The sequence below is a fragment of the Stegostoma tigrinum genome, chromosome 18, assembly GCF_030684315.1.
Source record: "Stegostoma tigrinum isolate sSteTig4 chromosome 18, sSteTig4.hap1, whole genome shotgun sequence".
In the NCBI taxonomy this organism is placed as follows: Eukaryota; Metazoa; Chordata; class Chondrichthyes; order Orectolobiformes; family Stegostomatidae; genus Stegostoma; species Stegostoma tigrinum.
The window spans coordinates 38244390-38270434 of record NC_081371.1 but is presented as its reverse complement, the minus strand read 5'-3'; the positions used below and the strand labels follow the sequence as shown (position 1 = coordinate 38270434).

Sequence of the window (26045 nt, the reverse complement as noted above, 5' to 3'; positions counted from 1 at the left end):
GCGATAATACCACACAACGTATGCAGAGTGTTCTCAATGTGAAACACCAAAAATTGGAGTAGGCCATTCAGCACTTCAAGCCTGCTCCACCATTTAATATGATTATGGCTGATTATCCAGTCAGTACCCTGTTGTTGCTTTCTCCCGATATCCTTTAACCCTCTCAGCCCCTAGAACTATGTCCAACTCTTCTTTAAAGCATTCAATGGTTTGGCCTCAACCATCTTCTGTGGCAGAGAATTCCACAGACTCTTTATTCGCTGGGTGAAGAAAGTTCTCGTCTCAATCCTCAATGACCTACTTCATTCCTTAGACTGTGGCCCCGATTCTAGACTCCCCAGTCTTCAGGAACATCATTCGCACATTTAACCCTGTATAGTCCAGTTTGAATATTATAGGATTTTATGAGATATCCCTTCTCCAGTGAATACAGTCCTAACCGATCCGGTCTCACTTCATAAAGTCCTGCCTTTCCAGTCCGATAAACCTTTGTTTCACTCTCACCATAACCAGAACTTCCTACCTCAGATACAAGACCAAAACTGTACATCAATCGGTGCGGTCTCACCAAGGCCCTGTATAATTTCAGCAAGACATCTCTCTGCTTCTGTGCTTGAATTCTCTCACTATGAAGGCCAACATACTGTAACCTTCTTTACCACTTGCTGCACACTTTCAGCAATGTGTGTACAAGCTATTATCATTCAGATAAATGAATTAGCTTCCTGTTTTCATTACCAAAGTGGATAATTTTACATTTATCCACATTATATTTTATCTACCATGCTTTTGCCCGCTCACTCATCCAATCAAGTGCATCACCTCTACACCCACCTCACAGTTCACCTTCACACCCAGCTTTCTGTTGTCTACAAACTAGGCGGGTTGGGGGCTGGGGCTGGGTAAGGGTGGGTTACTCTTCAGATGGTCAGTGCAGACTCAAATGGGCTGAATGGCCTCTCTCCACTCTATGGATCCTACAATTCTACAAACCTGACTGGAGGATTCAAGCATGGACACTTGGAAAGTTGGGCTTGGATTTGATTAACAACAGAAACTTCAAAAGATTTCAAAGATGATTGGCGATGGGGTCTGTAGTCAGCAAGGAATGTAGGATTGTGGATTGTAGTTTCTCCCCTCAGGAGAGATGAGATGCAAGAGATTTGAAGGAAAAAGTTCAGAATAAGAAAAACCCTCAACTTCTTCACTTTACATGGGAGCCAGGAATGGGTGTTCAGCAGTTTAATGGGAATAGGTTTGAGGGAACAAGGTGAATAGTGCCAGGATGGATTTGCTGGTAGAGCATTTGCTGGGGGTTTTGGGGAGTGCTTACTCAAATTGGGAGATGGGGGGGGGGGGGGGGGGGTGTGGGGGGGTGGGGTGGTAGAACCAGGAAAGAATGTCAGAAAGTAATAGTGTGCACAAACGCTGGGACAGACAGAAAGCACTAAAATAGAGAAAAAGTAATTTAGTAGGTGGAGTCAAATTAAGGACAAAAGGAATGACATCTAAACTGGGGTTACATTGAAGGCATGGAGTATAGTTAATAAGATTCGGGAGTCATAAGCACAGATCATCTTGCGGGATTATGAATTGGAGACAATAATCGGACTGTAGGAAAGGCAGATCTGGGGGTTAAATAATCCTGGTCTTGAGGTGTTCGAAAAGAAATAGGTTAGGGTATTAAAGAAGGGAATAGGTGGCATTTTTAGTTAAGGAGAGAGCAGAGTACTGGAGAAAGAGAAAGAGAGAGAGAATGTTTCAGAGAGTTCAAGGGCGTGATCAATTTGACTATATTTAAGGAATAAGAAGGGTGCAATTACATTGTTCAGTGTAATATATCGTTTGCCAGCTAGTGAGAAGAATATAGAGGAACAATCTTGCAGGGAAATTATAGACAAGTGTAGAATAGCTCTACCGGGGGACTTTTATTACCCAAAACTGTATTCCATACTCCAGGTGAGATCTAAACAATGTCTTATATAACTTCATCATAAACTCACTGCTTTTGTTCTCAACACTCCAGTTAATGAAGCCTAGAATACTATATACTTGATTAACGGATCTCTCTTCCTGTCCTGCAAACTTTCACAACTTATGTCTGTATATACACAGATCTCCACTGCAGTACACCCTTTAGAACAGTACTCTTCATTTTCTATTGTCTGTCCATGTTCTTTACATCAAATGTAATATATCATACATCTCAACTGAACTTCATCCGCCACTCGTCCATTCACTTCACTACTGTTCAATATCTTTTTGAAGTTTTAGACCGCCATTCTGTCATTGTTACAGTTTACAATTCTCACCATATCTCAGAGGGCTTGAGGTCTGTCTGTGATTACAGAGAAAAGATGATGATAGGCCCTGGAAAGATTTGCAAGGAATAAAACTTTAAAATCAAAGCATTGCTTGACCAAAAGCCAATGTGGGTCAGTTAGGGCCGGGTGTGATCAGTGGAAAGGATTTGCTGCAAGGACAGGGATAATACAGTTTTGAATGATCTCCATTTTAAGGCTGAAATCAGGGAAACCAGCCAGGAGTGTGTTAGAATACTTAAGTCTAGAGGTATTAAAAGCTTGAATAAGGGTTACAGCAGAGATGAGGCGATAGAGAGTGACATTGTGCAATGTTAGAGGTAGAAATATGTAGTTTTATTATGTGTGAAAATCTATGGTCTGAAGCCCATCTCAGGGTCAAAATGAAGCAGGTAAGTCTGGTCTAGTCTCAGAGAGAGGGACAGCATCAGCAGCAAAGTGAGAGCGTTTGGGGCCAAGACTGAAAACAATAGGTTCGTCTTCCCATTATTTAAAATCAAATAAAACATCTGCTTACTCAATACTGGAAGTTGGATAAGCTGTCTGATCATTTGACAATAGCAGGTGAGGTGGTGTGCTGAACTACTGATCGAACATCACCAGTGTATGTGTGAAAGCAAAGGCTGCACTTTCAGATGCTGTTGCCAAATCGCAATGTGTGTGTTTGTATATAGGCAGAGACAGATAGAGACACAACTTATGCAACACAGAAACTCTCAACGAGGCACAGTGTCTCAGGCCTTTCACTGCCATGTAGGGCAGGGATTCTCATGCCGTGTAGGAAATATGTCATACAAGATTATACCCAGGAGTTCTGATGTCTGGCTTGGACCCATTGACCTTGTGTCAAGTGCAATTTTGACTTTGGATGGCAGCAACAAAAAATAATGAAACCAAAAGAGCAAGGGAAGGAGGAACAAGGTGGGCCTCTATGTTGCATGATAGGAGGTACAAGTGGATAATATCTCTGATGACAATATCTAGGTGCTGTCTTCGGCAACAACACAATGTGGTAGTCCAGAAAAAAATATTTTGACTTGTACTGCAAGCGCTTCTTAGGGTAGATAATTTGTAATCAACTCAGTTCCGAGATGATATTGCATACCTCTGGAGCAACACTTCTTCCACTTCAATTGTTATTGCTTTATAAATGAGGTAGCTGCCTTTCTGCTGGAGTGGGCACTTTTGCCTGTACAACAAGATTGATTCATTCTAGGAGCTGCTACTTATTAAAGGAAACAAGCAGGAAGATTCCTCAAATATGTTGCAATGAAATTGACTACTGCACAGAAATGCACAAGGGTAACAGATAAACTTCGGGAAAACATTATAGATAAAGATGCAAATTGAAATTAGTGAGGAGATCAGGGCGCCATGAACTACCTAATTTTCTAAATCTTCTGAGAAGTCATACTTAATTAAAACAACATTGTCACCAGTGATTTCTTTTGAACCAGTTACTTTTGTGACAGTTCAACAAGTCTTGTGTGGTATCTTTCTGTTGGGAAGATGATACTGTCTATGTGGCTTCTGCTTTTGAAATTGGCAATTTTACTTAATGACAGATTTCTGAGCCAGAAACAAGAGGTAAAGCAGAACTGCAAGCAGCAACACAGAGCAAGATTATGCAATACATCCAATGGGTCCACAGAATTTGTAAATGTACATTAACATCATTGTTAGCAGCGCTAGACTCAACCACAACCAGTATTCTTCAAAATTCTTGGAATTTAATTTCACACTGCAACCTCCCTCAGAGTATAAACAGATGTTGCTATAGCAACAAATTCATAACATTTCTGCTTGGATTAGGAATTCCACACAACAAGGGTACACAGAAAGTGGTTCTGAACCCTCGAGCACAATTCCTTTCTGATCAGACATGTGTTGATCTTTTAAAAGATTAGAGAAAAAGATCAGGTTTCTTAATGAAGGAAATTTACAGAGTGATAACAAGCTACATAATTCGGCAGGTCAAAGACAGGCATGCTTTGATTCTGAAAAGGTTTATTTTCTATTTGATTAACCAAGACACATTTTCATCATTTTCTTCTGGGCATTTCCCAGATTATTCAATAACAACTTTGGTTAATTATTGAAAACAGAATGGGTGAAAGAGACTCCGGCAAAGCCAGCACATTTCAGATTCATTGTTAAGGGGAAGGATGATTGCAGATAGAATTAACTGACAAACACACACAGGCTGGGGAATAAATGGAAGATACTTCGAAAATTTGCATTCCACAAGCTATCAAAATGATTGTAGATGGTCTCTTCTACAGTGCAACTTATCTTCCTACACCAATAGCTGTCTGACCTTAAATCCCCACATTGCCATCTCTCTCCGATTATATGAAATGAAACCCTCACCATCTTATCTTAATCAGTTTAAATAACACAATGGTGGGGTCAAATCACAGGTCAGAAAAATTCATAGGAACTTGCCCCTATCTTTTCTCATCTCTGCATCATGCACCTTTAGCCTACGTCATCCTCCTCACTGATTCCCATACTCAGAAAACAATGCTTCAGCTTTGATAATGTTCACAATGCTTAATATATTAAAATATATATTAACATATATAATATATTACATATTAAAATAATATAATATATTTAAAATAACAGTGGAAAACCCCCACCACATTTGCAACTAAGGAGCTGCAGATTTGAGAAATTCGAATGATTGACAAGGCAAGTTGCAGAGAACTGGTTAAAATTGTGATCAGGGTCTAGGCCCAAAATGTCAGCTTTTGTGCTCCTGAGATGCTGCTTGGCCTGCTGTGTTCATCCAGCTCCACACTTCGTTATTTCAGAGAGGGGTGGATGGTTTGAGACCTGCAAAATTATTTTGGGGGAAGATCGTGGTCAGGAGTAATGGGGCAGTGGCAAATACATCAAGTTCAAAGGCAAAAAGAGATGTCAGGATGTGTTATGGCTGAGGCTGGAGGTGTACATTTTTGGTCTCATTCCACTATTCCATGAGCTTAAAAAAAAATTTCCAGTTACCAAGACCACCAAATAATTTGCTTATCTATGTCAGGGTTTAAACAAGGTCCATCAACAGGCGTTTTTTTAAAAATCACACAATTATTGGTGTTTTAATCAAAACAAAAAACTTATTCAATGAAGCTGTAATATCTGACGAACATGCACTGTCGTGCATTTATTGACATATAAATGCTTATCCCTCTAAATATCCCCAAATTACATCAATTGCATATGCACCCTCTTCAGGTAACAAGAAGAGAAAAATAACTTTTTGTGGAAATTCACTTTGGGAACAAGAACTTTCACGAATGTTTTATATCTTTGTAGGCAAAAGGACAAAATGTAGGCTCAGAACGAGGAAGAGTCACTGGAGCTGAAATGTTCACACCAATTTCTCTTCACAGATACTGCTAAACCTCCTGAGCTTTTCCAGAAATTTCCGTTTTACTTTCTGATTTCCAGCTTCAACAGTTCTTTCAGTTTCTATTGCTTGGATGTTCACCTCCCTAACCAACATGGCTGTCTTTGAAGCCTTACAAACACAGGAAATATAAATGTTGACAAGTGTCTTCAATCACCTTTTCAAACAGGCCATTAGGTTTCGCCCTGAACTCGAGAGGGCTTTATTTTCATAATGAGAGAAGCAGCTGGCCAGTCTGTTCTTAGCAGGCTTTCCTCCAACCGTACGAGATGAAAGAAGCTTGAAATCAGTTAGCAGGGGTCCACAAGAAAGTAAGCAGTTATTACTAGCCAGGAAAACCAACAGCTAGAGAAATTTCTGGGTTTTTTATGACTTCTAGTGTCCACAGTTCATTAGGATTTTTCTCAGTTCCTACCAAGCATATGATTTATAAGAAATCTGGTTGAACAAGAACTCCAATGTCCATAGTGAGCTTTCAATGATCTCTTTAAAAGAAACCACTCCAGGTATTTCATCAAAACTTGAAATGAATTTATTTTTTGCAATCATTCAAAACACAAGTCCTCCGCCAATATTAAATAAAAAGTGGCTGTGACAGATAAACATTTAGAATAAGGAGGGCGAGAGAGAAACAATGATGGAGTTGGTCTAATTCAGAGAAAGATGACCAAAAGGTAAAACATGAAGTTAACAGGGTTGTACACAACAAGAGCAAATTTTGATGGGGAAGAAAAAAAAGAGTGGGAGAGGAGATTGGAAACATGATAGACAAGGTGCCAATTAAAAGTGAAGGTCAATGCAGTAAAATGTTCAGGTGAAAGTGAAAAGGGAGTGGGACAATGTTTGGTGTATGAGGGAGTGCAAAAAGAACTGTCCTTGACAAAAGCCTATGGAGTGAATCAGAAACACAGAAATGAGCATAGAAGATCAGAAGGAAGATAGGAGAAACAGGATGACTGAGACAGACAGGATGCAACAGAACTGTAGGGATGTAATTACAACATCCAAGTACAAAGCCAAATTAAAGACAAGAACATAAAGTGGCAGAAAAATACGGGGCAACTGTTAAATAGATAACAGAGGTGGGAACTACAGAGGACAGTTCGAAAGGGATCAACTGACAAGGAGAGGGATACAAAAGCGATGGATAAGAGGAAATAAGAAACAAATAGAAAATGTCAAAGCAAAGCTCAGTAATGACAAAAGGCATAATGAGCAACATGAAGAGACAAGTTACAGCACATCCTACAACTTATGATTTATATTATGTCTCAGAAGTAGTCCATCATACCCAATATAAAAATAACTTTTTATTTCCCCCAATTTTCCTCATCATTCGCTATATCCATTCTTTTCCCTCCTAATAGTTGTCTGCTTCTCTTAAAAGCTGTTGTGAATTTTGTTTTTAACCTCCATTTCTGGTCGGGAATCCTACATTAATGACAACCAAGGGTGAGAAGAAATTTCTCTTAATTTTTTCATATGTTTTAACTATAATCTGAAATTTCTGTTCTCCAGTTACCAATACATCAAATAGCAGAATTAGTTTCCTGCAATTTATTTTACAAAGCTCCCTTTTCAATTTGAATAGCTGTCAGATCTCTCAACATTTTGTTTAAAATGGGGGGGGGGGGGGGGGGCGAGCGAAATTCTGTTTCATAAGTATCTAACAATAGTTTGTTTATTGGGAGATATTTGCAAATTAACAATGTCTAAATTTACAGCTCCCTGTCAGAGGAAATCCAATTGTGCTGGAATTAAAGCCCTTCATTTACTGGTGTCATCCTAATAAGTCTACTCTTCATTGTCTCTATACTTTCACATTCTAAGTTATGGTACGCAACACTGGCCACAAAATTCAAACTGCTGCCTCGTAGGTAACTTGCATTGGCTTAATATTATCTCTTTGTCCTTTTTACTCTGTGACCTGCTTTGTAAAGACCCTGACATCATAGGTCACTTTTCCATTTTGTTTTAACAGCAAGAAATGGCTATGCAAATTTGTCCTACAACTATTTAAAGATCTGTGCATCTGAGCTCCTCTGCCTCTTCAATCCTTTTCATGTCATACCTCTTCATTCTCCCCTTCAAACCCATAGTTGTGTGTCACACACACACACACACACACACACACACACACAGGTTAAAAGCAGCAGTGGTCCTAACGATTCAATGACCACCGCAGAGTCCAATCCTCCAGTCTACCAAGGGTATTTTCCTGTGCTTAGTGCCGAGTTCCTTTTATTGACACATGCCTTAACATTAGCAACTACGGAAAATCCATATACATTAAACTGTCTATGTTTCTTTAATCAATGCACTATTATTGTTTCAAGCGATTCAACTATAATTGTTCAATATGACTTGACTTTCATAGATCTATGTCAGTTACATTCAATTAATCAACTCTTTTCTTAGGAAGTATTAATTTTCATCGTCTTCTATAGCCTCAAAGTTTACTCAACATTACTGCTAGGATGCCTCTAACCTTTATTCCCTTTTTAATCAGTTCTGATTTACATTAGTAAGCTTCCAGTTGTCTGATTTTGCAATACATCTATCACTCATTATTTATTACAGATAAGGTTTGCTTTACAGTAAGCTGTTTCCTGACTTGCAGCAGATTTTTAAAAAAAATTTAATGACTAATTTGAAGCTGTAGTGCCAGAGAGACAAACTTTGTGGCCAAAAAAAATTATGCAGCACTGAGAACTCAATTGAGGAATACTTAGAGTGGCGAGGGGCAAAGAAATTACATTGAAAGTTTCTTTGTAGGAGCAAACTAATTTTGCATTATGAACCAACATTATGCTTCACCAGAACATCAAACGTATGGCCATTCTAGAGCTTAGAGTAGCTTCAAGTTTAATAATTTAGTTGAAATAGAGACACAGAGGATAGAGTCACAAAAGGCACATTTAACATAAAACCTCATTATACCGATTCGCCTGTTTTGCCCTTAGTTTGTTCTTTCCCCTCCTTGTGCGATAATGTTATATCTTAACAATCACACTCACTGCATAATACAAATCACTTCTTATAACTGGCTAATTACAAGTTTCTATTTTGTTGCACTGTCATTGAAAATGGCATGGTTATTGTACTCTGAAGTAAATCACACACTGAGTTTTCTTTAGCCGACAATCCAGGAAATAGATAGCATCGCCACTGAGCCAGAATGCATCAATCTATCTTGGATCGAAATTTGAAATCAATTTGAACTATAGCAGTGAAAAAAAGATTAATTTGGCACAGCTCCTGATAACTTTGGAATGGCTCTGGACCTTGATGAATTTCAATCTGTTGCTGATGGGAAACGCTACACACAAGGAAACTGCAAGTCATGTGATCCCTGAATTCACTAAGTGCAAAAGATTTGCAAAACATTTTAATGGATTATGTAGCTATTTACATATGCATTAACAGAAGTGTTTGAACAGAATCAGTCCAATAGAAATTCCCATAATGTAGTTCATGGTATCATAACAGTGTCAATAAAATTTATGAAAATCCACACTGGAACCAATATGCTTCAATCTGTGGAACTACTTGGTGCTCAAAGTGAGGGATGTTAGCACAGGAATTTTACATTTGGGGAAACCAGTGTCACTGTCAACACATGCCAGACCCTCTCCTTTGAGCCTTAAGCCTGGAGCGGCACTCACTACCTAAGCAGTGACACTTGTTTCAAACCGGACTTGACTTTGCTGCTTTCTTTATAAAATAATCAAAGTTGACTGCTGTGATCCACCCATTTCAATTTGAAGATTTCTCTATTCTCCACCTGTTTTAAAAACTGTAATGTCGATCCTCAGTCTTTACCTTCACATGCACATGTTATTCTATCATGACTTATCATTGGTGTAGCTCTCCATGGGTATTGCTGTGTATTCCCTTTTAAGAATTTCTTTAAACATTTTTGCTAAGAAAAATGCCATTTTTCTCTCTCACCAAGACTGAGTGTCTACCACTGGGGTTTATTTTACTACTCTAATTGTTTTAGTTCCCCAAGTTAAAAGGCAACATTTACCTTCCTTCCCACAAGAGAAAAATACAAATCCTTATCCATTTCAGCACAGCGATTTGCATGAAAATTTCTCATAAAAAGAACAGGTTTCCCGTTCTTGGCATCTCCCAATGATGGAAATTTATTCTGTTTGCCCAAATAATATTTTCCACCTGAAGATTTTTTTTCCCCACTACTGTCCTTAACTCCAATGCTTCATAAATGGCATCTGGCCTTGTCCAAAAAATTCAACTGCCCAGTTATAAACTTAATTTTTAAAAACCCCTTCAAAGAGCAGCAAATGCACATTATTAGTGGAAACCCCTAATGGTTATTAATGCACCCTGGGGACAAGAACAATTTTGTGGATTTTTTAAATCGCATACATAGAAAGAGATCATGGAAACTTGACTTGAGCCGAGTACAATGTGCATTTAATACAGTTTGTGTTTAAAATTCTACAATGGTTTTATGCTAGTTACAACAACGTCTGACAAATTAAACTGAAAAAAAAAACCCTTGTAACAGATTAAAAACTCTACCCCACTGTACTGTTAATTACTATATTAGTCTGCAACCATTGATTTATAGCACAGCAGAATGCCAAACCAGTGCTCTAAAATTGAAGCTCAATTACTTAAACTAGAGGAGGAACATTTAATATGGCAGTGAATGCTATGGTTGCAAAATAATTCATTTTCAGAGGTATGCAAGGCCAGCAGCTTGTGTAACAATTCCAACATCTCTGCAGTAAGAAATAAATCAAATCCACTCTGCTACTTCAAATCATTAAAGTATTGACTTTTTAATTTAGACAATTAAATTATTCCTTTCATTTACTCAATTGCGTTAAAAGGCACCTGTACAAAAGTTTTAAACCCTTTTAAAACCATTCCTGATATGCCCTGCTCCTAATGCCATAGTGGGGTTAGGCTGGAAGTAATTTATTCTACAGGCCACTTTGCAGAATGCCAATGAAATTCAGGATTAAGATCACACTGATGAATCTTGTTAAGTCCTTCCTTTGCTGTATGGGTCGAGCTGTGGATGTGGTGTATATGGACTTCAGTAAGGCATTTGATAAGGTTCCCCATGGTAGGCTCATTCAGAAGGTCAGGAGGAATGGGATACAGGGGAACTTAGCTGCTTGGATACCGAATTGGCTGGCCAACAGAAGACAGCGAGTGGTAGTAGAAGGAAAATATTCTGCCTGGAAGTCAGTGGTGAGTGGAGTTCCACAGGGCTCTGTCCTTGGGCCTCTACTGTTTGTAATTTTTATTAATGACTTGGACGAGGGAATTGAAGGATGGGTCAGCAAGTTTGCAGACGACACAAAGGTCGGAGGTGTCGTTGACAGTGTAGAGGGCTGTTGTAGGCTGCAGCGGGACATTGACAGGATGCAGAGATGGGCTGAGAGGTGGCAGATGGAGTTCAACCTGGATAAATGCGAGGTGATGCATTTTGGAAGGTCGAATTTGAAAGCGGAGTACAGGATTAAGGATAGGATTCTTGGCAGCGTGGAGGAACAGAGGGATCTTGGTGTGCAGATACATAGATCCCTTAAAATGGCCACCCAAGTGGACAGGGTTGTTAAGAAAGCATATGGTGTTTTGGCTTTCATTAACAGGGGGATTGAGTTTAAGAGTCGTGAGATCTTGTTGCAGCTCTATAAAACTTTGGTTAGACCGCACTTGGAATACTGCGTCCAGTTCTGGGTGCCCTATTATAGGAAAGATGTGGATGCTTTGGAGAGGGTTCAGAGGAGGTTTACCAGGATGCTGCCTGGACTGGAGGGCTTATCTTATGAAGAGAGGTTGACTGAGCTCGGTCTCTTTTCATTGGAGAAAAGGAGGAGGAGAGGGGACCTAATTGAGGTATACAAGATAATGAGAGGCATAGATAGAGTTGATAGCCAGAGACTATTTCCCAGGGCAGAAATGGCTAGCACGAGGGGTCATAGTTTTAAGCTGGTTGGTGGAAAGTATAGAGGGGATGTCAGAGGCAGGTTCTTTACGCAGAGAGTTGTGAGAGCATGGAATGCGTTGCCAGCAGCAGTTGTGGAAGCAAGGTCATGGGGTCATTTAAGAGACTGCTGGACATGTATCTGGTCACAGAAATTTGAGGGTGCATACATGAGGATCAATGGTCGGCACAACATTGTGGGCTGAAGGGCCTGTTCTGTGCTGTACTGTTCTATGTTCTATGTTCTATGTTCTATCATCTACACCCTTGCCCTCCCATCTGAAATTTGTTTTCTCACCTCCTTAAGATGGTTATGTTCAATGGAAGCAGCTACCAGGAAAATTACTCCTTTGCACTTGGCATAAGTACTGACTTTGAATGCAAGCTCAACAATAATTCAGGGGTGGCAATGGCCTCGTGGCATTATTGCTAGACTGTTAATCCAGCAATCTCCAGTGATGAACTGGGGACCCAGGTTCAAATCCCACCATGACAGATGGTGGAATTTGGATTCAATTAAAATTATGGAATTAGGAGTCTAAAGATGACCATGAAACCTTTGTCGATGGTCAAGAAAACCCATCTGGTCCATTTATGTCCTTCAGGGACAGAAATCAGCCATCCTCATGGCTTACATGTGACACCAGAACCACAGCAATGTGGTTGACTTTTGCTTTCTGGGCAGTTAGGGATAGATAATAAATGCTGGCCTAACTAGCAATAATCCAATCGTATGAATGAATAAAAAAAAATGTTTGGCATCAAACTACAAATATCAAAGCGGTCCGCATCATTATAAATGCACGCGATGCACAATCCAAAGAGCTTCACTACTAATTCAACATGTTATCTTGATACATTTAATCCGTTTCTCAGCTGATCCAATACTATTTTAACCAGTTTTGCGAGTAAAATATGCCCTCTAATTTGAGAGTAAACTATGTCAAGACTCTGCCATTCCAGCAATTGGTATAGGTCACAGAGCAGATTCTCTGCACCAACGATTATAAGGAGCCAATGATTTTAAAAAATGTCAGAAAATAACGTAAAAAGTAGTGGATGACAGGATTGCACATATAGTAGACAAATTTGGCAAAGATACAAACTTAGGTTGGAAATAAAGTTGTATCAAGGATTCAATGAGGTTGCAGAGGGATAGAAGGTGGTTACGAGAGGACAAATGAAAAAAGGGAAATGAACAATAATATGGGAAGATACTTGGAGGACGGTATGTGTCCTCCTGCCTGCCACAGATTAGGGAGTGCAAAATGCAGCTTTGCAGGTTAAATGAGTGGGCAAAAATGAGCAGGTGTAGTGTAATATGCAAACAAGTGAGGTTGGCTACATTGGCAGGAAGAATAGAAAGTCAGCATATTATTTAGATTGAGAAAAAGACCGCAGGATGCTGCAGTACAAAGGGATGTGGGTGTTGTTGTACATTCCTCTCAAAAAGGCAGCATACAGGCAGAGAAAGTAATTAGGGAGGCAAATGGCCTTCGTTGCAAGAGACATGAATTATAAAAGGTAGGAACGTCTTACTGCCATTGACAAGGCATCAGTGAAACCACGCTTGGATTACTGTACAGTACTGGTCTCCTTACCTAGGAAGGAATTTACTTGTATTTCAAGTAATTCATCTAAGGCTCATTCACCTGATTTGTGGGATGAAGTAGTTCCCATTTTTAAAAAACTCTAACGAATGAAGGCCCAACCTTTCCTCCTGCGAGGTGAACTTCTTGAAATAAATTAAGATTCTGAATAGGCATGACAGCATTCAAGCTGGATACACATATTCCCTTATGGGGAATGTAGGAGTAAGAGAGTGCCCTGGAACAAAGCAGGCACTGAGCCCCAGAGCAGCACTTGGGCTGCAAGTCCCGGAACAGCACGGGCTGTGAGCCCCACAGCAACGAAGGGAAGCAGCCCCATCAGCTGCACGCAGGCAGCGAGTCCTGGGCAGAGGCTGGTGCAGGGGAGGCGGTGTTGGCAATTACCTGGAGCAGATGAGTGCTGGTACGAAGCAGACTGGAAGCTTGGAGCAGAGCAGGGATCGCTTTTGGACTGGGGTCTAACGCGGGCAGTTAGGCCATGTGCAGAGGCCCTGCACTAAGCTGCTACAATGTAATGTTTATTTGAATTTTCATACCTTACTGAAATGTTAATCCTTTAATGATGCCCTTTTCTTAAAAAACTTATTTTTCAGCTCCGTAAATTAATGCAACTACATTTATTCCTCTGTTGTATCCCAGATTTGTACGAGTACAAGTACATGTACCTCAGATGTCACCGTAAGAGGCAGACATTGTAAAACCTTTTCACTGTACTTCAAAATGGAGTACACACGACCGTAAAGGATATTCTATTCTAATAAACAGAGTCTTTATTTTAAAATGGACATAGAGGAAATTGTTATCAGAGAGTCATTAATCTTTGGAGTTCTCTTCTGCAGAGTTAGGTCATTGAATGCATTCGAGGCTATGTTAGATAGATTTTTGATCAATAAGAGAGAGTTAAGAAAGTGGAATTAAAGCTACAATTAGATCAGCCAAGATTCTCCAAATGACAGAGCAAGCTCAATGGGCTAAATGACCTATTCCTGAACCTATTTCTCATGATTTTTACCAAATAAAATGTAATAAACTTAAAACGGAACCAAACAGCCCTATGTTCGGACACCATTTCAATAATATTGAATTTTCCATGAGATGTTCAGAATTTCGATAAATCCTGGGAATATTTGAACCAAATCTCAGGGTGGCCCAATTAGAATTCAGTTTTTGGAGTATCATAATCTATCAAACCAAATCTATGTTACACTTCTTGTTTGCTTTCCTCACTAAATATGCAACTGTTCAAGAATGAACAGTTCAATTAATTCTTACTTGATGAACTAATCAGGAGAGAAAGTACAGAATGACCATGATAAGCAACAGTCATTAGAAACCATTTAGAATTTTAAACATATCAGAAAAAAAATCTGTTACTATATAGTAATAACATTGTCTTTCTGAAGTTTCCATTGCATAGATTATAAAATTCAATAGTTTATTCCTGCTTCTCAGTATCTGTCATCTAGTTCACAACATGCTTGCAATTTCAGAGAAAGGAGGAAGTGCCTTAACAAAAAGTTAACAGAAAAGGTACAACAAACTTTCACTTCTATGTTTAAGCAAGTTCAAGTAATTATGAAAGAGAGCTTATCCCCAGTATATCAAATTGAATCATGGGCAACTGCAGTGATTTATATAGACAGACAGGACAATGGAGTTACTCATACTGTGCTTACATTTACAGGAACATCAGATTGTGTCATCTTCCTGTCCTTACAGGCTACTTGTCACAAAAGGTCACCTCCAGCCAGGAGGTTAGCCAGAGCAGACTGTGTGCACTATTCCACTTCCGCTACCAAATGCATTGATGCTTATTATGGCTGTCTGTTAGGCGAGCGTTTTAAATACAAGGAAGTTGAAATTAGCACTTTAAGAATTTCCTTCCTGTACCCCTTAAAACCATAGGTGTCCTCTCTTTGACATGTCTCTGCCTTCGAAACCTGCAGTCCTCACTTTCCTCTTTGCATTTGTATCGCCATACCACCTGCTCCTTATCAGTCTCTCCATCTTTCATTTTCCTTAGCTTGGCAATTTGGAGCAGGAGACATACAGCCTCTTGATCCTGCTCCACCATTCAAAACAAGTCAATAATCTTGAGATAGTAAGAACTGCAGATGCTGGAGTCAGAGATAACACAGTATGGAGCTGGAGGAATGCAGCAGGCCAGCAGCATCAGAGAAGCAGGAAAGTTGATGTTTCTGCTCCTCTGATGCTGCCCGGTCTGCTGCGTTCCTCCAGCTCCATACTGTGTTATATCAATATCAATAATCTTGAGCCTTTATCCCACTTTCTCACTCAATCCTCATATCCCTCTAATCCTGAGTGATCCAAAGCCTCAGCCTTAAAAATATTCAAGGAAGAAAAAATTACAACTGTCTGGAGTAGAGAATTCCAAAGATTTGCAACAGCCCAGTAATAAATGATTGGCCCTTGCTTCCAAGGCTGTGCCCCTGAAAGCTCTTTATCTTTCAGCATTTTTGCCCTGTATCTCTGTGCTTTTTTCATTCATTAATTTGTGGGATGTGGGTATCGCTGGCTGGCCAGTGTTTGTTGTTTGTCCCCAGTTGCCCATAAGGAGATGGTGTTAAGCTGCCTTCTTGAACTACTGCTGTTACCTCCAGGATAGTCTGGCATTTCAAATTTTTGAATGCAAGGAATCAAGAAAATGGTGCTGAAAACAATTCCCTTTCCAATACATGCTCTTTCCTGCCACATCTCCTGCTGGCAAACTCCATAAAGAAACAACGTTGTTTTCTTTTCCTGAGCTATTAAAGTTGACAGTTGTCTTTGTCAATCTTCACTATTTCTGAATCTCTCTTTTCAAGGAGCCCTCTTTCACACATTGTCTTCAGTAATCCTTAAACTTGATGCCCTCTATGACAATGTTTTTGGTTTTATTCTCCAGAGTTTGAATGGAAGAGGATATGATCTGCTTTCCTTCCATTTTCACCCCGTTCCTATCCAGCTATCTCAACAGGATTCACTGGAGTATGTTGGCTGCAGTGGACATGTGTGATTTGTTCATCAGAAACCAAGGATAATCTCTACCAAACCCTGTGCTCGCAACAAATTTCTTAAATATTTTTCTTTGTTAGCTCTCACTGACTGGGCCATTTAGCCAAGACTTGCATTGTTTTATCTCAGGTTACTTGAAAGTAGTGTCATTGGTAGGTAGGATGTGAAGGAGACGTTTGATATGCTTGCCTTTATTGGTGAGTGCATTGAGTATAGGAGTCGGGAGATCATGTTCAAGCTGTTGGTTAGGCCACTTTTGGAATAATTCTGGTCTCACTGCTATAGGAAGGATTTTGTGAAACTTGAAAGGGTTCAGAAAAGATTTACAAGGATGTTGCCAGGGTTGGACGGTTTGAGCTACAGGGAGAGGCTGAATAAGCTGGGGCTACTTTCCCTGGGGCATTGGAGGCTGAGGGGTGACCTTGTTGACATTTATAAAATCAGGAGGGATACGGATAGGGTAAACAGACAAGGTCTTTTGCCCTATCCACTGGGGAGTTGAAAACTAGAGGGCACAGCTTTGTGGCAAGAAGGGAAAGACATAAAAAGGACCTAAGCGGCAACTTTTGCATGCAGAGAGTGGCGTACGTACGGAATGAGCTTCCTGAGGAAGTGGTGCAGGCTGGTACAATTACAACATTTAAAAGGCATCTGGATAGGCTTATGAATAGGAAGGGTTTAGAGGGATATGGGCCAAGTGTTGGCAAATGGGACTAGATTTATTTAGGATATTTGGTTGGCATGGACGAGTCACACAGAAAGATCTGTTTCTGTGCTGTACAACTCTATGATTCTGTACTGCAGTCCTCCCGCTCTGGGTTGACCCACAATGCCATTAGGGAGAGAATTCCACAATTTTGACCAAGTGACACTGAAGGAATGGTGATATATTTCCAAGTCAGGATGAGGGGTGGTTTGGAGGGGAATTTGAAGGTGGGGGTATCACCATGTATCTGCTGCCTTTGTCTCTCAACATAGAAGTGGTTGTGGACTCAGAAGATTCTGTCAAGGATCTTTAGTGAATTTCTGCAGGGCATCTTGTAGCTGGTACATACTGCTGCTACTGAGCGTCGGTGGAGGAGAGAATGGATGCTATTTGTCCTCGAGTCCCTGGGCCACCATGTTTCCCACCATCAGACTCTTCATTTCTCTCCTTTGCTTCAGTCATCAATTAGATCTCTCTCCCCATCTCTTCCAGCATTTTCGTTCTCCACTGCTTTCGAATTCTCCTGTCCACGCAATTGCATCAAGGTAACAGTGTTAGAAAGCCTGAGGTGCTGCTGGGAAATGTCGATAGCCAGAAGGAAGCGAGTCAGCTACAGTGACAGACAAGGAAGTGTAAAGGTCACAGTAGAAAGGCAGCATCAATGGAACAAGATTGGGAATGTAACATGAGGCCAAGAAGACTTTAAAATGGTATGAAAATAGAAGGTGGGACTTCAAGCTGTGCGAGAGGAAGTGTGACTGACAACAGAGTAGTATAAAATGGAAAAATTATGAAAACTTAGAGCAACAAGTTCAGGAAAGCCAAATCTGGATGAATATCAGCAAGCTTATACATGCTGCTTGGGGTTGCTAGGAGGTCAAGTGTAAGGAGTTTTGTAGTTAAAATACTCATTAAATCGCTATACAACTTCTTACATAAGAAAATACAATGCTACTTGATGACAGGCAATCTCACTGACGACAAAATCATGCATGACGCCAAGACTTAGGCAATGGAAGTCAAGTTCAATGTTCAGGAAGAGTGCACACATATACAGGACATTTAATAAAGTACAGTTAATCTCCTCTAGTGCTGCAAGTTTCAAGATCAGTGCTCCTTATGTGCTGTCAATAAAATGGCGCGCAATCAAACAGAAAGGCTGCTCAAAATAAAAATGTAAGGGCACTACGATCCCCAAAGACTGATATCTTTTTTAAAAAACATTTGAATTTGTAGTGACTGTCTGGAAGGATCATGTAGGAACTTTAAAACATGACTGCAGTTAACTAAAAGCATTATCTCAACATTACTCAGCAGGGAATTGCTGCACCCAATTATTAAATGACAACTGGAAGAAATTGCAGGTGTTGGAAACCAGAAACAAAATCAGAAATTGCTACAAAATCTCAGTAGGTCTGGCAGCATCTGTGGAGACAAATCAAAATGAGTCCAGTGATTCTACTTCAGAAAATTATTCCCGATTTAACTTTTCAAACTGCTGGAAATATCCCTCCATGGTTATACTGCATCCTGTCCCTTAAGGGAGCACTTCAGTTCCCAGAAACCAGACCAAAGTTTTGGCTAGGGTAGGGCGACTTGCTTCCTTTCTCCTTTTCCAGCCAGGTAATGGGCAGCATGGTAGCTCAGTGGTTAGTACTGCTGCCTCACACTGCCACGGACCCAGATTCGATCCCTGCCGTGGGCAACTGTGCAGAGTTTGCACATTCTCCCAGTGTCTGCATGGGTTTCTTCTGGGTGTTCTGGTTCCCCCCCTCAGTCCAAAGATGTGCTGGTTGGGCAGGTTGGCCACATTACGTTGCCCATCACGTCCAGCAACATGCAGTCTAAGTGGGTTACGCGTGGAAAATTCGGGAAAACAGGCATAGGGTAGCGGGGTGGGCCTAGGTGTGATGCTCTTCAGAGAGTTGGTGTGGACCCAAATGGTCATCTATGATTCTGGGTAACTTCCACTCCCTGACTGACTTTGTTGATATGGATTACTGAAGATTCCTCCCTCAGCCAAAACCAGGTAAATCTTCCAGCCCTATATATGTCCCATGGGTTATTAAAAGGGCATCACAGCGGGAGAATTTTGCAATTTGAAAAGCAAGTGAGATTTTGTAATGCCAATTTTAAGCTGTGTAAGACAATGTTGTTTTTTGAAGCAGTGAGGGATATACTTTGAGCCAGTTATGAAAGATCTGCCTGATAACAGTCCGCAAATTAGATGAGACAAAGTTTGCTCCAAGTGCAAGGGCAGCCAGAGACACCAAGACTGAAAATGTCTCTCATCATGCAGGGGGAGAAAGACAGACAAGAAATCATGCTGCAAAGTCAAAGGGGATTGGCTCATAGTCAAGAGAGGCACTCTTCAGTCAGGTCTAGCACAGTAGGTTGATGGCAACCTCCTCTACGAGTCTTGTGGTTTGAACACAGGCACAGTTGGCCACTGGAGGCAATGAGGGTCAATGGTTCTTTACCTCTGCAGCCTCAGAAGTGGATCACTGTTAGACCTTTAGGTTCACTGGAAGCACTCCAGGGAGTTGCACTAAGTCAGGTGGACAGCTGCACACAGATCAGTCAGGGGTCTGCTCTGTCTTCAGTTGGGGATTTCTGTCCAAGTTAATCAAGAGGGTGCGCCACATTCAGTCCTGGAGGTCATCCATGAAATGTTATGGGAGGAGGCGTTTCAGGGACCGCTGTTGCAGGACAAAATTTGGGAAACTCAGTAGCAGTGTGTTTTTGAGGTTGGCTGATGATAGGAAACAATGGCAAATTGATACTTTTCAGACTGGATTAAGCTATAGAGTGGGTCAGTACCAGAACCTCTGCTTTTCATGATCAGTATTGATGGTCTTGATCTGGATTTATCAGACACAATTCAGACTTAATTGAATTATTTGGCAACATAACACAGGCAGTAGATGAGGATAGCGCTGTGGATATTGTGCATTCGGACGTTCATAAGATATTTGATACAGTGTCACATGGCAACTTGATTAGTAAATTATAAATGTTTGGGATTAATGGGTCTTTGGGAGTGTGGATGAGAAATTACTATTAAAGGAAACCGTGGGTAGGTATAGATCAGCATTTCTCAGGCTGGAGAATAGTTGAAAGTAGTATTTCCCAGAGATCTATGTGGGGACTCTTGCTTTATCTGATTTATGTAAACGATTTGGAGATGGATGTTGAAGGCAAAATCTCTAACTTTGCAGATGAGATTAGTCTAGGGAAAATAGTGAATTGTGAGAATGTCGCTGAATGACTTCAGAGAGACATTGACAAGTTCACCGAATGGGCAGACACATGGCAAGTAAAATTCAGTGCAGAGGAATGTAATATGTATTCTGGTAGAAGAAACATGCAGAGACAATCCAGGCTCAATGGTACAACATTGAGGAGAGTACAGGAGCAAACAGACCACAGGATTCAAGTGCCGAATTGTTTGAAGTTAGCCAGGCAAGTTGAAACATTTGTGAAGATGGCACATAGGATATTTGGCAGAGAGTGTAGAAACAAAGGAAGTGATGCTATACCTCTACAAATCACTGATCGGACTATATTTGCAGTAATGTGTTCAGTTCTGGGCACCTTATTTAAGGAAGGATGTTAAAGCCCTGAACAGAATTCAGAGGAGATTTACAAGAATGATACCAGGAATAAAGGATTTTAGATAGGAAAGACTAGAGGAGTTGGGTCTATTCTCCATGGAGTAGAAAAATTTAAGAGGTGACCACTGAAGTGTTCAAAATTATGAACAATTCAAATGGGTGAAGTAGGATATTCTGTTTTTGACTAGTTGGTATGTCAGTAACTAGGCATCACAATTTCAAGACAGTCAGGAATAAGGTGAGAAAAAACATTATTCGAAGAGTCAGTGGAATTCAGCTGCTGCTTTGGAGAGTGGTGGAGGCAGATTCCATTCAAAGTTTCAAAAGAGAGCTGGTTATATACTTGAAAGTGATAAATTTACAGGGATGTGGGGAGGGGGTTGGGCAATGGGAATAGCTGGGTAACTTTTTTGGGAGCAGGTACAGGCATGAAGAGTCAAATGGTCTCCTTCTGTACCGTGAAGTTCAAAGGTTCTACATCATGAAACTTGGAAGCACTGCAAATTATGAGAAAGAAAGTCCATAATAGAACATTGACAAAGTGGATTGGATGTGGCAAATTAAATTTAAGTGTGGAGGTGTGAAGTGGCACATGCTGGCAGGAAGAATGTCAATAAACAATAAAAATTCTAAAGGATATGCAGACACCTTGGATATGCACAAATTATCGATGGTAGAGGGGCAGTTTGAGAAAGTAGTTAAAAAGACATGTGGGTGCTGAGTTTTATAAATGGGAGCAGAAAACAAAAGCAGGATATGATACACCTCTATAAAATGCTGGTTCAATATCAACTGAAAAACTGTGTGCAAATCCTTGACACTGTTCTACATGAAAGTTGTGCAGGATTTAGGGAAGATGCATATAAAAAAAAATTAGGAATAGTTCCAGGCATGAAAAATGTCAGTTATGTGCCAAGGATAGAGCATCTAGGGTAAAAGGAGAATTGGTGAATGTATGCCACATCAGGAGATGTGACAGAATAGATAGAGAGAATCTGTTCCAAAGGACATAGAATGATTAGACACTGAGTTATAGTGACCGAGAAAAGAACCAATACTGATGTGAAAAATAACCTTTATCTGAACATGGATAAAAGAGATGTATTCCAGAGGGTAGGTGGCAGCTACTGCCCTCTACATCAAAAACAAAATTTGACTGGATATGGTATCAATGACACCCAGAAAATTGAAGCAAAAATGGAATTCAGGGGAGAATCTCCCTGTTGGTTGAGGTCAGTGAGCAGACGAAGATAGCCATGCTTGTTGTAGGTCAATCATCTGACCCCCTGGACATCACTGCAGAAATTCAAGACAAGCATCTTCAAATGAATTTCTCTCCATCTTAAGGGCCAAAAGGAAGCACTGATCATTACAGCGTTCAATTCCATTTGCAATGCTTCAGGTAACATGCCATTACCGCGCACATACAGAAAAGCCCAGGTTTGTGCTGCTAAGTATCAAGTACATCACAAGAGCTAATAATGACCATCACTCCATGACGCTTAATTGCATTGCTATTGCTGCAACCATCCTCCATTAACAGTCTTGGGCGGGATGAGCTGTGCAGTTTGGTGTTCATACTGAATGGAAAAACTGGCAGCAAGATTGGGTCAGAAGCTATGCATTCTGCTTAAATGGCTCACAGCTTCACCTCGCCACCATTTACAAGGCTCCAGTCAGGGACGTGATGCAGCAATCATTAAAGTTTCTCTGGCAGCATCTTTCAAACTGGTGACTTCGACCATCTAGAACAATAAGAACAGAAGCATGGGAACAACTCTGCATACAAGCTGCCTCAAAAGCACATACTATCCAGACCGAGAAAAATATCACAGTTCCTTCAACATCATGGAGGTCAAAACCTTGTAGCTCCTGATCCAAAAGGATGCACCACCATACAGAATACAACAACGCAGGGTGGCAGCTCACCACCATCGCAAGGACAGTTAAAAATGGAGAATGGAAGCTGAACTTGTCAATAACATCCACATTCTATGAATGAATCAAAAATATCCTCATCTGAAATAAGGTTAGAATGACGGAGATAATTGCACAAAGGCATTCAGATATACTACAGTTTTCATTTTGAAATCATTTATTGTAACCTGATTTCCATACAAATGAACACCATGTCTCATGATGCATTTAATATAGAATTAGATTTTCATTTTATTTGTTCTTGGAACAGGAGTATTGCTAGTTGGGACAGCATTTACTGCCCATCTCCAATTGCCCAGACAGCATTTAAGAGTCAACCACATTGCTGTGGATCAGAGTCAACTAAGGCCAGACCAGGTAAAAGGTGGTGGATTTCCTTCCCTAAAAAGGTCTTTAGGATGTGGTTATTTTGTTTGATTTGAAAACTGGGAGAATTAAATGATATAATGGATAATAAGTCATTGTAGAAGCCATGTCGGGATAATAAAAGCAATTAGAAAGGAGCATGAGGTTGTTCAAAGTTCTCTAAGAGTTTAGATGAAAGAAAATGCATAAAATATTTGTGAAATAAACAAAAAGTATTGAAAAATCAATTTGCATGCACAATGTAAATTAGTTGATGAATTTTTAAAGATATGGACAACACAGACATGGGAAAGAATTAAATATTAATTCTGGACGCAGAATTACATCATAGAAGCCTGAAGTAAATGTAACTTTTTTTGTGTGCTGATTTCAGAACGGGAGGATTACTTACACGACATTTGCAGGATATAAAGGATGAACCTACATTGAAATTGTGGAGAGGTACTAAATGTAAAGTGAAAATGAAGAAAAAGATAGTTTAAAAACATCAGACATTAAAGTTTTCATGAGACAGTGGGAGCGAGACAAAAAGATAGAGAAAAAGCACAAATGAGTTTCAAATTAAACAGCTAAGCTATAGCTCAAATCAAACAATTGGACTTGCAATTTAAAGAAAAACACACAGGTCACCCACAACCCCCCACCCCCAATCGCCCACAACACACACCCCTCCCAACCCCCACCTACCCACCCACTTTCTTTCTTAACAAAAACAGGACGGCAATGGATGTTTGTTTTAAAGAAAGCAAACATGCCAGCATCAAGACTGGGACACAAAAACACAAATCAAACAAAGGCTTCAAAAGCTTCTTGTACACTTGTTGTTACTGTAATGCATAAACCTCTTTTCAACTTCTACTTTTTTCTTTCTGACAGCCCTGTCTGTATTTGCTGAAACATCCTTTTGTCAGGCATTTTCAGAACCTGGTTCCATCGATCCATCTGATCTTGCTGACGCTTCTAGTCTGTGGTGGGGTCAATGCTCTTTAAAGTGGAATTTTGGACTCACACGGTCTATCACATTCACTAACCAGCTAAACTATTAGCCAGGGGAAGGGATCTTCTCTTTCATTTTCAAAGTGACATCCGCCAGAGCTGATATTTTAGTCATCTCAGACAGAATTGGTATTCCATGATCTCAACACAGTTTGATGTGAAAATTACGTTTCAATCGGAATTTATTTACAAGTTAACCTGACCCCATTAAAATTTTGACTAGTGTAGCTCAGTGACTTGTCCAAATTATAAATAGTTTTAGCATTCTTTTTCCCAACTGTTTAGAGTAAATTTTTTGGTTTATGATTCCATGCAAGCTATCTTTGATGACTCACTGCACACCTCATGCTGAGTCATTGCAACAGATGATGGTGGGTGTGAGAGGTACATTAGCAAATGGATAGAAATTCTGACTGCAGGTTAGAAATCATAGCCATTCCATCTTCAGAACTGTATCCCACATTAGTGCCATCATCTCCCAAACAGGCCTTGTATGCTGTAACCATTGACTTTGTCAAAACTTGGAGAATTAAGACCTCATTTCACGTTACTATCATCAGATTTCTGTGCTGACTCTCCCAAAGAGGTGCAGTGATTGAGGAAAGGGAGAATATTTTGTTGCCCAATATTAAATCCACAATTACTGATCCATCATCTACACATGTCAAAATCGTAATTTTATGGAAAACCTTTACAAGTTGTGTGAAGACAAAAAAAAAAGCTGAATCACACATCCTGTGTGCTAAACAGCATACCAGCTGTGTTTCAACATTCACAAAGCTTTCCCCAAACAATTAAATCAACTCAGGGACTATTTAAGCTTGACACCTTTGAAACTGATTTTATGGCAAAGTGCCCTCTGAAACATGGCCAGGTTTATAGGGAAACACATCTACCTGAAGGTGAGAATTGCACACTTGACAGCTCCTTTGGCTCTATCACTACTAGCAGCATGTTTTCCTTAATCAAACATTCCATTATCGACAAATATGCCAGATTCATTTTTGCTTATTTCCCTGAAAGTTACCAGCCTGCACACTGCAAAAAAAAGGCTTGTGAGCTTGTTGCTGGTTATCAGTGTCAGTACCGTAATGCAACATGGGTTTAGGCCTTAGCTTCTAGATTACGTCTTCAAAAACTGAATACTGAAAGGAAGCTGGTGGTCAAGGATGGAAATGGTGGTGAGATACCAACAGCAAGCTTTGGTTAGATTACTTAGTTTGCAAACCCTTCATGTTGCTGACACTGGGCCACTTTAATAGTACCTTACACTGCAGCTTTGGAAAAATAGGTCAACAAATTTCGTCTATTTCATGAACACTTCCTGAGTGTCTAAATCTTGGGGAAAAATAAAATTATGCAGAAAGACAGCCAGCGAAATCACGGCCAAATCATTAAATTAAAAGACTGTTTTTATTTGATTGATCAAAGTGATTGTGCACAAATTGAGCAATTCAAGTCAAGATGCATCAGGGGACATCCTGAAATATTGGAGTCATAACTGTAAAACACAAAGTAACAGGAGGGCACGTCTACAGAATACCATAAAACACTAGTGATCAAAAAGACAACCTGCAAACTAAGCAGATTAGTAGCTAAACAGAGCATCTGAATGCATCCTACTCTCATCAAAATGAGAACAAATTTGCAACACATTTATTTTGAAAATGACAGAACACCTCTCAATCGTAGAAAACATATATGAGAAACAGGGCCAGCATTTGTCACAATGAAGTTTCAGTCATGAGTCAAAAGGCCCTGAAAGATTGAACCAAAATAGCATAATAATTTAGTAGCCTACGACCATATAAGTAACCAAATTCCGTGAAACTAGTAAGAATGAAAGAATCCAAAATGAAAAAGCAAACATGTTTATTATTAATACTAAATTAGCAAGTCATACAAAAAAAAACAATGGAATTGCTCCAACACTTGCTTTCAGCCATCATTTTGTTTTTGTACACACCTATACAAATGGCTAAGAGACATCAGAAATTGAAGATATTGAAATACATATCAGTGAGAATGGAGAGACATATAGAACAATCAAGAGAAACAGGAGAGGTCAGAGATATAGAAAACAAATGAGGCACAGGAAC

The 26045-nt window shown here is 40.0% G+C and overlaps 1 protein-coding gene across 2 annotated transcripts in view; it reads right to left on the bottom strand.

Moving 5' to 3' along the window:
* grip1 (glutamate receptor interacting protein 1) overlaps positions 1 to 26045 on the bottom strand; it is a 384971-nt gene that overhangs the window by 267887 nt on the left and 91039 nt on the right. The window lies entirely within an intron of this gene.